At 47.1% G+C, this 15,389-nt stretch overlaps 1 protein-coding gene across 2 annotated transcripts in view; it reads right to left on the bottom strand.

Annotated features, from left to right (window-relative positions):
* Nucleotides 1-10,168, bottom strand: part of Kiaa0040 (KIAA0040 ortholog) — a 35,297-nt gene extending 25,129 nt beyond the window's left edge. For both annotated transcript variants that reach the window (XM_013352500.2, XM_026787580.1), the window contains exon 1: nt 9,917-10,168. The gene's annotated coding sequence lies outside the window, so the exon portion shown is untranslated. The remainder of the gene's footprint in view (nt 1-9,916) is intronic.
* Between the last annotated feature and the right edge of the window lie 5,221 nt (nt 10,169-15,389).

Raw genomic sequence — 15,389 nt, 5'->3', positions numbered from 1 at the left:
GTGTGTGTGTGTAGTAGTAGTAGCATCTCACTATCCCATTGCTATTACTACAAAAATTGTCTGTGTCCCCTATTTCCAGAGGGACTTCCTTTACTGTCTCCTGTTCTCCATTGTTGAGCCTGGGTTGCTGGCATCACTAAGGCAGAGGAAACCACGAGCTGCCATTTCGGCTGCCTGCAGCAGGCAGTTTGTTTCCGTTTCATCTTGCTACCCACTATATACACGAAGGACATCTCTCTTTTTTCTAAGACTTCTTAGAAAAGGCTGCACAATGGAAAATAAACACCCTGCCAGCTCTCTGGGTAAAAGATTCAAAACCGAGCTGAAGACAGACTATGTTTAGAAATTTGTTTCTTACTAGGGAACTGGGTGAGCACAGGGGAAGCACCATAAGGCAGGATTAGTTATGTGTCCCAAAGGGAATTCAAACCAAAGGTTAGGGGAGCTGCAAGGCAGGATGAGCTAATCTCCATGAGGAATGTATAGAAGGATCCAGACAGGTGAGCACTGAGTGGGCATCTGTCAGAGGACAAGGCAGCAAGGATGGGAAAGAAAAGTGACTACAGCTTGCTAAAGGAGAGAGGTGTCCCCACAGAGAATCCAATTAAGGTGGCTCAGGCTCCAGCTCAGATCTGGAGGTTTCCAACCTCCCTGTTACTATGACAATCCTCAACCAGCTTCCTCCTCTGACCCTCCTCTTCCTGGGTCTTTCTCTAGCTGCTTTAAATGCCAGAACATTCCAGGGAGCAGCCTGGCACATGGCAGGGATTCCCCAGGGCCACAGCCCTATGGAGGAAACTATTGGGAAGCTTGCTTGTCCTACATAGCTCATAAGGTATTATGACTTGAAAGTCCAAGGATTGGGAGTCACTGCTGACATACCAGGCCTGAAAACCTTCAATATTTTTCATGTTTGGTCAAGGAAGTAGACTGGGGTATAAATGCTTGAGTTAACAGTGGTTGTTTTTCAACCCCCCCCCCCACTCCAACCATGCTTTTTCTCTGCACATCTTTAAATTAGATGTAATCCTGATTTCAGATCTGTCACAAGGCCTTGGGCAACTAAAGTTGGTTGGGTTCAAAAGGATTCTCATTCTCTTACTCTATATATATACCTACAACCCACCACGCTCCCATATCCCACACACACTGCTGGGGGGAAGGAGACAGACAGACAGACAAACACACACAGAGACAAAGAGACAGAAAGAGACAGACAGGTGGGAGAAGGGAGAGGCAGAGGGAGAGGGAAAGGGAGGAAAGGGAGAGGGAGGGAGGGAGGAAGAGAGAGAGAAAAAGAGAGAGCTTGCATAGCAACACTGCCAATATTTAGCATGAGTTCGTGGAAACCCAATGAGGTTTGGGAAATATCTGGACCGGTCCGTGGGTGAGAGCTGAGGGATGGGAAGTGTGTAAGATGGGTGTGTCCAGTGAAGGGGATTTCTGTGGTTTCACTTCCAGCTCTCCAGTTAGCAGAGTACCTGTCATGATTGTGATCCTCATCCAACATGACCTGAGTTTCTCTTTCAGAGAGGACAGCCTGAGTCAGTCCTGCCTACCCCAACTCTGGTTATCTGAACATGGAAATCATTGACACCCATCCCTGCCCCGACCATGTTTTTCAGCTATAAAAAGAGACTACGGACAGATCCTGTGTCCTAGGATTGTTGGAACAATCAGATATGTTAAATACATACACAATAGTTAAAAAAGGGGGGCAAATGTAGAGTGAATGTTAGTTTTGCCCCTCTGTTTCCCTGCAGGATTTGTTCTGTGGTCCCCGCTGTGGTCCGGTGGCAGGGAGCTGGAGTGTACAGAAGGGATCACAGTGATGACGCTTGTGTGTGCCAATGGAAAGATGGCTTTCATATTTCAGACCCAGGGAGGAGTGTAAAACTGTAGCAAAGATTGACTCTTGTACAGCTCCCAGCAGGTAGGGGTGAGATAAGGAAGATTTGGTAGCTTGATTTTTCTTCTGGAATCTTTATAACCTAGGGATCATGCTATTTGAAGTCCTCCTTACCACCACATGGCCTGCATAATAAGGCGTGGAAGATGGTTACATCCCTGACAGCGTGGGTGCTGCTCTCGTCTCTTCCCTGCTCCACGCTGGCCTATTTTTGCGCCTTTTTCTATGGGCATCTCCTGTCCAGTTTGATAGTAGCACATGAAAATGTTTGTAAATGCATTGTTGTTGATGAATGAATTGACTAATACCTTATCATTTGGGGAGATGAAAAAATGGAGTTTAGTGTTGTCTCTGTGAGGATGTTGTTGGCCAACACTGGGACTAGGACGCTCACATTTGACACTAACACCCTATCTAGACATACATCTTTGCAGGCCTCTGCAAGCTAGGGTCATGGGATGAAAGAAAAGAGACAGGGATCCAGGAGGAGCAGGAAAGCCCTGGAGAAAGTGGAGCTCTCTGTTGCAGCCCCAAACAGCAAGTATGGGTCAAACAAACTGGTTAGCCGTCTGGGGAGCTAGCCCAGTAGCAATGAAGAAGCTGGTGCCAGAAGTTCCAGAGAGGCAGCACCCTGACCTGCAGCGAGTGAAGACCTGGTAGCAGGAGCAGAGACACCCTTCCCTGGGGAAGATGCCTCTGTCAGCCCTAGATGAAGAGGGGCAGGTGATTGCAGGCTCCGGGGTGGCAGGTCCCCACAGGTGCAATCTGAGGCTGTTTTTTTTTTTTTCTGTTTTGTTTTAAAGATTGCCCACAGTCTCTGCAGTGTCACACACATACAGGTGTCAAAGGAATGTTTGTGCATTAAAAAAAAATGCTGCCCAAGTCATGTTGAGACGGCCTTTGCCATCAGAGGCAAGACCACCAGGCTCCTAAGGGTTTTCATCATTTTTCTTTCTCTGAGAGGAGCTGAGAACAAGTGGTCAAGAGAAAGTGACACACCCAGCTCTCACTGATCCTGGGAAAGATGGGTGAGACTTAAGTGTTTATTATTATTATTATTAATTATTTAAAGATAGACTCACAGGGTATGATGGCTTATGCCTTTAATCCCGTCCCTCCAGAGGCAGGTAGATAGGTGAGTTTGAGGATAGCCTGGTCTACAGAGTGAGTTCCAGGAGAGCCAGGGCTACACAGAGGGACCTTGTCCCAAACATCATGTCCCCACCCTGTCCACGAACGAGATAAGTAGGGGAGATAGGCTTTCCTTATATAGCTCTGGCTGGTTTGGAACTCACTAGGTAGATTAGACTGGCTTCAAACTTATAGAGAGGGAACCACCAGGCTTGGATTTCTAAATTCTAGAATTTGGTGTGCCATGTGCCTGGAGAGACTTACTTTTGGGGGACACTCTAGACCGGCCATAAAGCTATTGCCTCCTATCTTGTTGGCTGAGGTGCTTATGGCCATGTAGCCATAAAGTAGGGAGTCTAAACAACTTAGAAATTTCTAAAGCAATGGGGTTTAATATCTCTGGTTAAAATTTAAGTCAACTAAGAGACCAGGCGTTGAAAGTTATGCCACATACTATAGCAGACTTTGGAGCACAGTGAATTCTGTAAATATGTAGATAAAAATGTGGAGAAAAGGAAACTAGCTTGACAATTCCTGAAAAAGTTAAGCATAGAATTATCATAGGCTCCAACAATTCTACTCCCTGGCATATACCCAAAGAGCTACAAGCAGGCGTTCAAGGGAATCCTCGTATGTACCTATTGCCAGCAGTGTTACCCATGGTAGCTGAAAGGAAGAAACTCAAATGCTCATAAACTGATGGTGTGTCTATATAATGAACTAAGATTGCGATATAAATGAAATAAAGTGTTAATAGAAGCCAAAACACAGCTGAATCTTAAGAACATGCCAAGTGAAAAATGCCAGTCACTAAATGTCATATGCTTCACAGTTCCATTGATGGGAAGTTCTTGGAACAGGTAAGTCCATAGAGGTAGAATATAGGTCAGTGGCTGTCAGAGAAAAGGGCATGAATGGACACGAAGAACTCCCTAATGGTTTCATTTGGGGGCAGTGCAAATATTTCAGATGTACATAGGCATGGTGGTTGCCTGATACTAACTACCACTGAACTGTTTATCACAGGTAATTTTACATAATTCTCATTTCACGTCAATAGAAGATACAGGCGATGATACAAAATTTCTTGAAAACAAATGACGGCACAGCTATCATTTTAACCATCTGAAAAGTACAGAGTGTTAAAGTTCTCTGAATTTTCACCCTATACCAATATCAGACGTTTAATGGCCACACACATCAACAATGTTTTCCCTTCACTCTTGGGCTCCATCTTGGAAAAAAAACAGTATTTTTCAGAACACTAAACTCTTGTTCCTGGAAAATGTCAGTCAGGAACGTCTGACCTTCCGTGTGGCATGTGTCCCATGACTGTCTCCTCCCTTGGCCCAGACAGTCTGAAAGAGAGAGATTCTTTCCATGGGGAAGTGGCGCCATCCATCCATGTAAATTAAAATCCCGGCTCTTTCCTCCGAGAGGCCGGTGAAATAATCCTTACTCCGAGAAGATTGCAGCCATTGCAAGTCAGCTTGTGTGTTGTGCCACCTGGCAGGGCATTGCTTTCTTCCTGACCCAGAGAAGGCTTTGGTCCAAATATCCCACAGGGCAGAGTTGAACTTTTTAATTTGGAAGCCAGGAGATCTCTGAGCAGGCTGTGTCTAGGTGGAGGTGGTAGGCTAATAGGTTTCCTTTCCCAGCAAAGACTTCATTTCTTAATGGTGGGGGTTACCCTGGTGACCAGCCTGGCTTTCATCTAGGCCACGCTGTGCTAAACTGGCAACCACTACTCAGCAGACTGTAGGCCTCAGGCAGCAGGTAATGTTTTAGGTTAGGAGTGGAAACTGGAGAGAGCAAAGGGTGGGGTGGGGGCAGAGGAGCTGGGGTGGGGGGTGGAAACCAAGGTGTCAGTCTGCAGAGCTAGATTTAAGAGTGATGCTCTCTCTGCTCACTTAGGAATTTCTCCCTAGTGTAATGCTGAAGAGCCAAAATATATTGTGATGTGTTCATTAGGCAATCTGGAGGGTAGGAGGCAGTGATGACTGTTATCTTTGAGGGCCTCAGATTCTTAACAGGACCCCTGAAGAAACTATGGAGAGACTGGTATGCACACAGAAGCTCGGGGGGGGGGGGGAGCCGGGAAAGAGTGGATGAACACTGTTTACTCTGGTTTCCATGGAAAGGTCACATTGACTACAACTACTTCCTTTGTGGTTTGAGGCTGGTGTGTATGAGTGGCTGGCTGAAGCTTACAGATTACCCAAGGCTCTGGGTGTCTGAGGACCACAGGTGGAAAGGATATTGAAAGCCTGTACTTGTCCCGCTCATGGATCAGTCAACGATGGGGAACCATAGGAAGACAGAGACAGACTCGGTGTCTTACTTGGGTTGGGGAGAAAATAAGGATGCTCTGACTCAGACAGCTGAGTTCCCTTCCTCACAGTTGCCACTGTCACATGTCATTTAGGTTCATGCACAGCATGTCCTTTCTGTCATTCTGCTCCATTGGACTAACACTGGTGGAACCCCCGTTCCCACTGCCTCTCTCCCTGCCTTCCGGCCTCGCCTCTATCCCAACTCTGTATTCATGACCCCAGACCTCTTCCCTGCTAGAATGGTCTGAAGAATGAAGGTTCTCTAAGATGCAGCCATCCTATCAGAGTTGTTCAAATAGTTGTCTGTCTTCTGCCAACTTTCTTTTATTAGTAGCAAAAACAAAACCCCAAACAAAAAAACCTAAAAGGAATTGCTTGTGGGCTTTCCTTAGACCTCTTTATCTTGAAATGAGAGTCTTGTTGAAGAGAAAATAAACTCAGCTGAAAAATACTGTGTGGAGGGGAAGTTGCAGAGGTAAAAGTGAGGGCAAGCCTTGAGTGGGTTATAAGCACTCTCTCTTCTCCAAATTTAAGCCAAGAAATTTTGGAAAGGTTATGGTTTACTTTTTTCTTAGAGAAAAAAATTCCAGGGGTAGCCTGTTTACAATAGTGGGAGCAAGTGCCTGGTCAGACATGAGGACTGGGACCTCAGCACTGCCATGGTCCCTTGAGACCTTCCCCTAATGAAGAAATCCCAGGTTTGTGTTCCTTTTAGAACTCAACTCTCTTTTCTGTCCTCCACTGACAGCCCTGGACAATGTTGGGGGAAAGAACGGACACCTCAGCTGGCCTGTGGCCCTACAGAGCATCTGCTGTCGATTGCCCCTTGCTGCTTAGAGAGGGAAGAGGTCTCTTGTCACTGTCCTTATTTCTCACTGTAACCATGACCAGCGCCGTGTGCTCTGGTTGTTCACCTGAAGCCTTTCTCATCAAGCAAATGCACTATGCGTTGGTGCCTGCTGAGGAAGGGGAACTTCTTGCTGGTCTCTTAGACTAGTTTTCACGGTTATTTGAGCAAGCACTGAAAAGGCTTTAGTTACCTAAGGCACCCAGTATGTGGTCTTCCTGCTTAAACAGTGTTTCTGAACTCCCAAGGACAGTTACTGATTGAAGTTTCAGAAAAGGAAGAGCCAGGGATAGTTTGGCTGTCGTCAGAAAAGATGAGGTCTAACTGAGTCTCTTCAAGGTCTGGAGTTTGCCCCAGAAGTCACTCCGAGAGGACTCAGCCTTTATGTGTGATCGTCTCATTTTCTCTCTGCCATCACTTGAGACTTGAGCACTGCGTTTGTCCTTGTGGACAGATGTCCAGGGGATACCAGCCTTCGATGGTACTGCGCATAACCAAAAGAAAGCAATGGTGCTTGCTTGTGTCCCCTCCACAAACTGGCTGTATGACTATGGCACTCACTTCCCCTTTCTGAACCCCAGTTTGCTCATCTCTGAAGTGAAAGGGCAGGGTTGGTTTATCTCTAGCGGTTTTTTTTTTCCATTTGAAGTCTCTGAATCTACTTCCTTTTCTTCATCAACAAACAGCCCCTGTTCACTTAAAAGTCTTGATGCTGGCATAATATTCAAACTCTACTACATTGGAGTATGAGATTCACATGAATCTTTTCAGGATACAGGCTTCACTGGTCGGGATGAGAAAAAGCCACAAATATACCTTAGTTATAACTGATGTCCAGATTTAGAACTACCACCTACTAGACTGGTACCTTTATGAGGATTAGAAAAAAAGAGTCACCTGTGGGTTGACTCAGCTGCAAAGTGGGTGGGTCAATGGCCTATCAGAATTCTGACTACTGTTAGCCCTTCGAGGGCTCAGATGTTCTTGTGAAGTGAACAACCCGCTTGCCCACATATCCCAGAACATTTCTACTTTGGCCTCTGGCCCGTTTAGTGGAGCCTTAGAAAAGGAGAAGGATGAGGAGAGGTTACACTAACGCACATCACTGATAAGACAGAGACTTCTGTCATTCCTACCTTAAAATATGTCATGTGATTAAAAGAACACCAAGTCTAGCCCATGACGCTGCTGTGTCCTGCACCAGCACACCCCATCTGGTTTAGGCAGCTTCAAGAGATCATAATAATAAGCCCTTACATTTAATAGAGCCTTAAAATTTATGTTGCACGTTAAATGTGCATACTTTTTCAATTGGATTCTGAGTCTAACCATTGCCCTGGTGAGTAATAATTATCCCAGTTTTAAATACAAAGGAAATGAAGCAGAGTGAGTCAAAGACTTGTTCAAGGGCAGTTGATAAGTGGGTAAAGCCGGGCACTGCACAAGCATCTTGGCTCCACCAAGGATTTTTCTTTCCTTCTTCCTTTCTTTCCTTCTCTTTTCTTTTCTTCCTTCCTTCCTTCCTTCCTTCCTTCCTTCCTTCCTTCCTTCCTTCTTCTTTTCTCTATTTCCTCCTTCCTTCCTTTTTCTTTTTATAAATTTCTATGCAAGTTGCATAAGGTCTGGATCTGGGTCCTGGCATTCCAATCTAAAAGTAACTCTGCAAGGGTCTGAAATCAGTCTTACCTGGCCATTCTCTTCATTCTAATGTAGAAAGGTCTCTCACACAGGTGTGGCTATACATTCTGGAGAGGCGTAGCAGATCTTACAACCTAACTAAGGTTTTCTCCATCTCCTTTACAATAAGGTAATGATTTCTAGAGATTCACTCACTTAGTCAAAAGGGCATGTCATACTTGGGTGCCATTCGTCCAGCATTATTTCACCATCAGACATCTCAGAAAAACCTGTCTCCCCTGTTCATGTCTTCATATAGGACCCCTGTTTCTCTTCTTTCAAAGCCAGCCCTCCTCTGGCCAGTAACCCTTTCTCCAAACACCGGTCTGAGGGTACCTTTTCACTACCTAATGATGGCTTAGTAGGGCTGGAAGAAGAAACCTCACTCTTGGCAGTAGAAGATCTAATCCCCTCTCGTACTGTTCCTCCCACCTGCCTTTGGCTTTGTGCAAGCTTTTTCCTTTGCCCACAGTACCTCTTCCTTGGTACTATATCACCATCTTCGATTCCATAGCTGTGGCACATTGCCCAACACACAGAGGTGCAGTAAGGCTTAGGAATGGATGAGATGTCCTTCCTCTATGATAAAAGCCAGTGAGGTAGCTTGCTGAGTGTGGTGATCCTGATTCCATAGGCCGAATGTTGACAATGAAGGCCAGAGAAACATTTGTTTTGTAATGGGCCTCTTTCCTAGAACTGTGTTATGGGTAAAGATGGGGAGGCAGAATTTCAGAAAAAGGGAGGCACTGGGCTTTGGGAAGACCCATCAGACTAAGTAGTTGATAGATCTGCATTAGTTCAAAGGTAGGAGAGAGAACCTTGCGGAATTTTCCCACTCATACATAACTCTATGGAATAAGAAGATTTACTTTAAAAATTACATTAGATGAGGCGGAAACTTTTTTCTTTTTTTTTTCCTTGTCTCAATAAAAAAAAATTATATTAGAAATCCCACAATAATCAAGAAGCAGTACACTGTGCTTAAGGTAGCAGCGACTTTCAGTTGCAGAATTCTGCAACTCAGGTGGCACTGGTAAACTTTGGAAAGGGTTAAGGACGCGATGCACCTATGTATCTTGTAAGACTTGTTCTTGGTCCCCAACAGGACTTCACAACGAAGGCTCCTTAGATTACCTTCAGGCTCTTAAGGATGCAGCATAGGTAGTTTGGAAAGCAGGTGCTCTGGAGACCCTTAGGTGCTGAGCAGATAGCTGAGCAGGCCTGCAGGTCCCTTGGCAGACTGGCTGGTGTTCTCTGTTAAATTAGGGCACACACTAGTCCCTGCTTCAGGTTCCCTTTAGTTAGGCAGGGCTGGTGTTCAAAACCTCGGCTATCTCTCAGGCTATCATTTACTTATTATTACACAAATCATTCCGACAAAGCCCTTTCAAAGGCAGGCAGGGAATCAGGGCTCTGTGAGCTCTGCTCCACCTTCAGGGGTCTACCTTCCCTGGTGGGAAGAAGATCAAGGACCTTTTGGAGAGTCAGAAAAGTTCAGAAAAAATCTGTGTCACACACATTCCCTGGAAACTCAGAATAGCACACAGGTCTCACTCCACCCCTTGGCTCCAGGCCGCATTTTCAGTTTGGTCAGTTTCGTAGCCTGGCTGAAATTTTAGTTTCTCTTAAAGTGATTAAGAAAAATCCAAACCGGTGTGATTTTCGGAGCATCTCAAATACTGACTTTGTCCGTGGAGACAGTGTCCATCTGCTCTTTTTCAAGTGACTCCTACCCACAGCTGGTATCTACTGGAGCTGAGAACTCCACCCCGGACTCCAGGGGAGCCCAAGTGGCAGGGGGGGGGGGGGCGGAAAGGAGCAAAGTAAGTTAGAACGAAAGCAAAGCAACCCGGCGAGAGGCTTCTTAGAAATAACCACTTTATCTCACTTCTCTCCGGGGCGGATTTCACCCTTCTCCAGACAGAAGTGACTGGGAAATCCCCTTCCACACGAGGGGCTGCTCCCAAATGTATTCTGAAAGCAACAGCACAAAGCACTATAGAAAGTTTTGAAACTCACCTTTGGGACCCGCGGGAGGACTTCCCGCGTGTGGGACCCTGGACCTGCTCGGGTGCTGTCTGGGTCACTTGGACACAAGGGCGAGGTCTCAGTCCCTCCTCCAGCTCTTCCCTCCCCCTGCCAGGTCCCGGGAGGGAGGCGGCGCTGCGGATCAGTGGGTGCCACCCATGCGGTGTGGAGGAAAGCACCCCCTGTGTTCCCTGCGAGGTTTCGCGGCTCCCACCTCTGCTCCCGAAGTCAGGAGCTTGACTTCCTGAATCTGACTGGCTGACTCCTGCCGCTCCCCAGCCCAGCCCACGCCTTAAACTAGGGCGCACACGCCACAGCCACAGCCCAGTCCCCTTCCCCTGGGGCTCCCCGCCAGTGCCCCCACCCCGCCCCGCTGTGACGTACTTTTGCCCCTCCGCCTCCCGTGTTCTCCCTGAGCTGACAGGCGTCCCAGTGTTCGCAGGGAGGTGGGGTGTAAACTCCCAATCCGGAAGACAACAGCCTGGTGTTGCCAAATGGATGGGGCCACCTTCTAGGAAAGGAGATGGAGAGTCTTAAGGGAGAGCAGGCTGCAATGCCTCATCCCCACTAGGTATCCTTGTGTGTGTGCTTCAAGGCATCATAGCCTGGAAAATCTTAGGCTGCTGACCTAAGACACTGAGGAAAAATGATAGGAGCCGCCTGAAGCTGTTAGGAGCACAGAAAGCAGAGACAGGAGCACAGAAAGAGGAGACAACAGACTTCAAAAAGTTCTCAGGACTTCTTTCCTTTAACTTCATTTGTTCTTCACGTGCTTACATTCAGATCTCTTGGGCGGCTAGGAGGCTGTGGGCAGCTAGGAACGTCCCCAGAATCACCTTGGGAGATCTCACCATGATAAGGGCATGAGATTCTGCCCATTGGATTGTAGGTGGCAGGGGCAGAGTTGGTGCTTGCTTCCCAGTGACTGTGCCTGGGCTATAGGTTCCCTTTGGCCTTTGCGTGCCTGAATTAAAATGACTGGTGAACCGGTCATAACTGAGAAACAAGAGTGTTCTTCCTGTTTACTTAAGAGAAGTCAGCTGGCCCTGGGTTGACAGGCTGAAGAGAAGGCCCAGCATTCATCCAGAAAGGCCAAGAATAGTTAGGTTGTGGTAGGTTTTTTTTCCCCTCCAGACAGGGTTTCTCTGTAGCTTTGGAGCCTGTCCTGGAACTAGGTCTTGTAGAACAGGCTGACCTCGAACTCACAGATATCCACCTGGGATTAAATTCCTTTGCCATCACTGCCCTACCTGGGGTCTTCTTTCAAAGGCAGATTAATTAGAGTTCTTCCCAGAAATCCCAGCAGAGAGAACTTGATCTAGATATGTTGGTGTGTGTTTGAAATCAAGTTTCACAATATAGCCCTGGCTGGCCTGGAACTCACACTGCAGACCAGGCTGGCCTCACAAAGATCTGCCTGGCTATGCCTCAGTGTTGGAATTAAGGGTGTGTTCCATCGTGCCCTGCACCCACCCAGATTTGAATAAGAACAGAAGAGTGCCCCAGAGGTATTATATGGTCTCAGAGGAGTTAGTAAGGTTGAGTGGGTGGGAAGGGGAAGGTCAGGCTGTGAAAGAAGACAGAGTTCTTAGCAGGACTCCATCAACAACAGGAGGGGGGGGGGGGAGTGGCTTCCCTGGTGTGTCAAATCTGAAGCCCAGGTCTGGAGTCTAATGGAGCAAGGTGCTGGAGGAAGACAGACTTGGGGGATGACATTCCTTAAGTGAAAAGCTGGTGTTTGGAGGCTGAGACTCCCCCACGACCTACAACTTTAAACGGTATTACATTTTGTCTGACACCCTACACGTGTGAGATGTAATTTGACCCTCCCTTTGAGGATTGTCAGTAACCTTCTTCCCCAAGGTCATAGCTAACACCCCCATCCCCAGAAGAGGGCTGGCTGATGTGCAAGTCTGCTTTGATACCTCCTGGGCAGGGGAAGACAATGGAAAATACTTTCCTGAACAACTTTATTGACGGGTTCAGGCTGAGTTGACAGAACATTGTGTTTCAGGAAAACAAAAACAATAACTCAGATAAATGAAAAAAAAAAAAAAACGAGGAAGCCAGCACGAGCTTTATGAGTATGACAGTAAGATATGGAAGAAAAGCCAGATGTTAATCTATAGGGCAGCATCTCACTGTTGTCTTAGATCACAGGGAGGCAAGTCTAGTAAAGAGACAAATTGGGGACCTGATCTGTGGCAAGACGGCAGGTGTGCTGTCACTGAATTCCAAGGCTCCAGGGTCTGTTGTGGTGCTGACACCACGAGGAAGACACATCCATGGCACGGGCAAAGGAGTAAACATAGTAAACATCCGGCCGGGAGGTTTTCATTCTGGATGGATGACATATCCCTTACACGAAAGTAAGTCAGAGCGTCCACCTACTGCTTCGCCCCTTTGGCAGTGAAATCTCTACTCGTGAATGGCCCCAAGCAACCACAGTGCTGTTCCAGGTTTTAAACATCCTCATTAGTTTTCTTTGGTATAGATCTTTGAAGGTGGTCAGGAAGTTAGTGGGCTCCAAGTGGCGTGAATCGGAGCATTAACACATCTAATTAAGAAACAAAAGGCCGAAACAGCAGACTTGTGAACCAAGACTGGAGATTCACGCCCCCCCCCCCCCCATTGTGGGTGACTACCCCTCACTGACTTTAGCACCTGATGAGCTCTGGTTCCATATTACGATATTGCAGACAAAAACTGTTGGCTCCCTCCCAGATGTCGTGGGAACCAAGAGGACATTAAACATTGAATTTCAGCCTGCTTTGAAGGTGAAGACTGATTACGCTTGTTCTCTCTTGGCAATACCCTATGTCAGACAGGTCAATGGCAGCATTGGCCAGCCCTGGTTCATCTGCGCAAGCCACCTGTGGGAGACGGTTTTCCATCAGGTCACCCACCCAGAACAGTGCTGTATAACGATAACAAGAAGAGGGGTGTCTCCATCCGAGTGAGAAACATTAAGTGGGGACTATTGCGTTATTATCACCTAAAACTGGTACATTCTTGCCTGCAACAATGTTTGATGCTCAGGCATGTCCAGGCTTTAACACTGCAACACAATAGTGTCATCTACAGAAAGCCACAGAAACAGGATACAAAAAAGAGTGAAATAAAAACACCCACACTTCGCAGTGGTTTAGGGGCAGTGTATCATTTTGTGCTGGTCTGCATATAGAGCTACCCTTGTTTGGTTACGTGTGCCTCTGGGGCAGACCATGAGTTGGACAGGCTCCGTAGAGGTGAGAGCATGCTATTAAAAGAAGGCAGAAGGGTTGCTGGCCAGACGGAGGGTGTTGGGGGGAGTGATGAAACTGTCAGCGGTGTGGGCAAGATGAGAGCAGACTTGTTCCTCAGATCTTAAGATACAGCTGCATCTGAGAAGCCCGAAAAAGGCAAGTTCAGGACAAGTCGTTGGAAATACTGCTTCATGCAGTGGGTAATGAGTTTGCAGAATGGATTATCTTCCAGAGGTGGCCCACACTGGCAGTGTACGTGGATTCCAGCAAGCTATGGACAGGCGTGTGAATGGCAGAGCTGTAATGGAGAGGTTAGGAAAGCTGAGATGTCCACCAAGTGGCTGGGAGCTCAAGGTGGCCCCACAGTATGGACCTTTGGTCTTTGCAGCCAAAGGAGTCCTGGCCTCCATGTGCTCAGATTTGAGCCAATGGACGACCCATACGCTCCCTCCCCCTTACGGTGTCAGTCGCCTTGGCTTCATACAGACAATAGAACTGCTCTTTTTGCCCGTCTTACTTGTTAAAACATGTTACTCTTTCATTTTTGGCTCTCAGCTTCTGAAAAGAGTTTGAATATGCCTTCAGACTGATTAGTGTGTATATACACCTCTGTCAGACTTTCCTCCTAAATTATCAGATTTGAACATAAGTGTCTCTAATTTTGAAAGCTCCTCTGCAGAAAAGCACTAACAATACACTTTTCTCAGGAATACGTCTTAGCAGGTCCTCCAAAGTGGATGCTGGGTAAGAATGTTGCCTTCACGGCCATTGTGCCAAATTTTAGCATTGGTGGTGGAGGGGGAGTTAAGGAAACTTTTGGTTTTCTCTTCGAATAATCCACCTGTCCCCTAAGTCCCTGCTACAAGTGCTCTATGCTTTCTTCAGTGTTCACATATGTTGTAGGAAACAGCTCTCTGCCCCACCTCCCCGAGTACAGGCATGACTCCAGCAGGGTGGTTTTTGTATTTCTGGGCACTAAGGGGCTCAGTTTTCATTTTCAGTCTCTAGTTCAGAGTAGCCCCAGTGCTGTTTTCAAAGCCATTTCATGGAGATAGGGCCTGCCTTTGTGAACTGGCACCTGCTGCTTAGAGCCCTTTGCTGGATTCCACCTTGGCTTTGTTAATGTAAACAGTGGGCATCTGGGTTCCATTCTTGTGGCGGGCACATCAGAGCAGGAGAGCCCACAGAGTTCTCATTTGGCCTCTTTTTGTGGTTTCCTTTGTCACCTGCTCTTCTTGCGGGGATGGGTTTAATTATTGATTTATTGAGTGAGCCCGCTGTACGGGGTCCCAGAACCTCCACAGAGCAGGTAGAACATCTCTAGTCACTTTGTTGAACAGATCCCTGGGAAACCCTTGCTCCCTCTGCCCAGCCCATTCATTCTGGCAGAAAGTTCCGTGAAGGCAGAAACTGTTGGAGCCTCTTGCCCGAGGCCCCATGAAATAACCGTGGCTTTGAAATTTGCTTCCTTGACTACTTCAGTGACTCAGAGCATCAGTGTTGCCACAAACCAACTTCCTGTCCCCCGGGGGTGGCTCTTTCATAACAGGCAAAAGGAAGGGCTTGAAAGAAAGAGAGAGAGAAAGAGAGAGAGTGCGTGCAAGAGAGCACAAGGACGAGAGAGGCCTCATTTACCAGGTTACAGGAGTGAGTTCTTCCTGTTTTAACGACTGTTGATGTGTTGATTTCTTTGTGCCAAGTTCTGTACTTTGTGTCAGTAGAAAACTGTTTAAAAGGAAAGGCTACACTCTGTAATTTGGATTTAATGGCAGTAAGACCGGAATACTCAAAGAAATTTTCTTAATGAAGGTGGATTGACCAAAATGTGGAGGTAGAAAAGAATTTGAGAGTGCGGTGAGGGAGTGAGTGATCTCTGGCTGGGTAGAACATGAGCAAAGGTGTTGCGAGGGAATGTAGTAATGCGAGCAGTGGGCTGCTTCCCGCCACCCGGCAGCCATCACGGCTAGCTTTGCCCGAAATAATTACACAGACACTGTATTCATTTCAATCACTGCTTGGCTCTTTAGCTCCAGCCCTTTTCTCGGCTAACTCTCGCACCTGGACTAGCCCATTTCTAATCATGTGTGTCGCACCCCAAGGTGCGCTTACCGGGAAGATTCTAGCCTACGTCCATCCTGGGTCGGAGCTTCATCGTGTGTGCCTCAGAGAGCAGAGCTCTCACCTCTGCCCGCAAGAGTGGAGCATCTTGTCTCTCTGAG

Source organism: Microtus ochrogaster, assembly GCF_000317375.1.
Source record: "Microtus ochrogaster isolate Prairie Vole_2 chromosome 6 unlocalized genomic scaffold, MicOch1.0 chr6_random_2, whole genome shotgun sequence".
NCBI lineage: Eukaryota > Metazoa > Chordata > Mammalia > Rodentia > Cricetidae > Microtus > Microtus ochrogaster.
The sequence above is the reverse complement of the archived record's forward strand: the minus strand, read 5'-3'. Positions and strand labels throughout refer to the sequence as shown.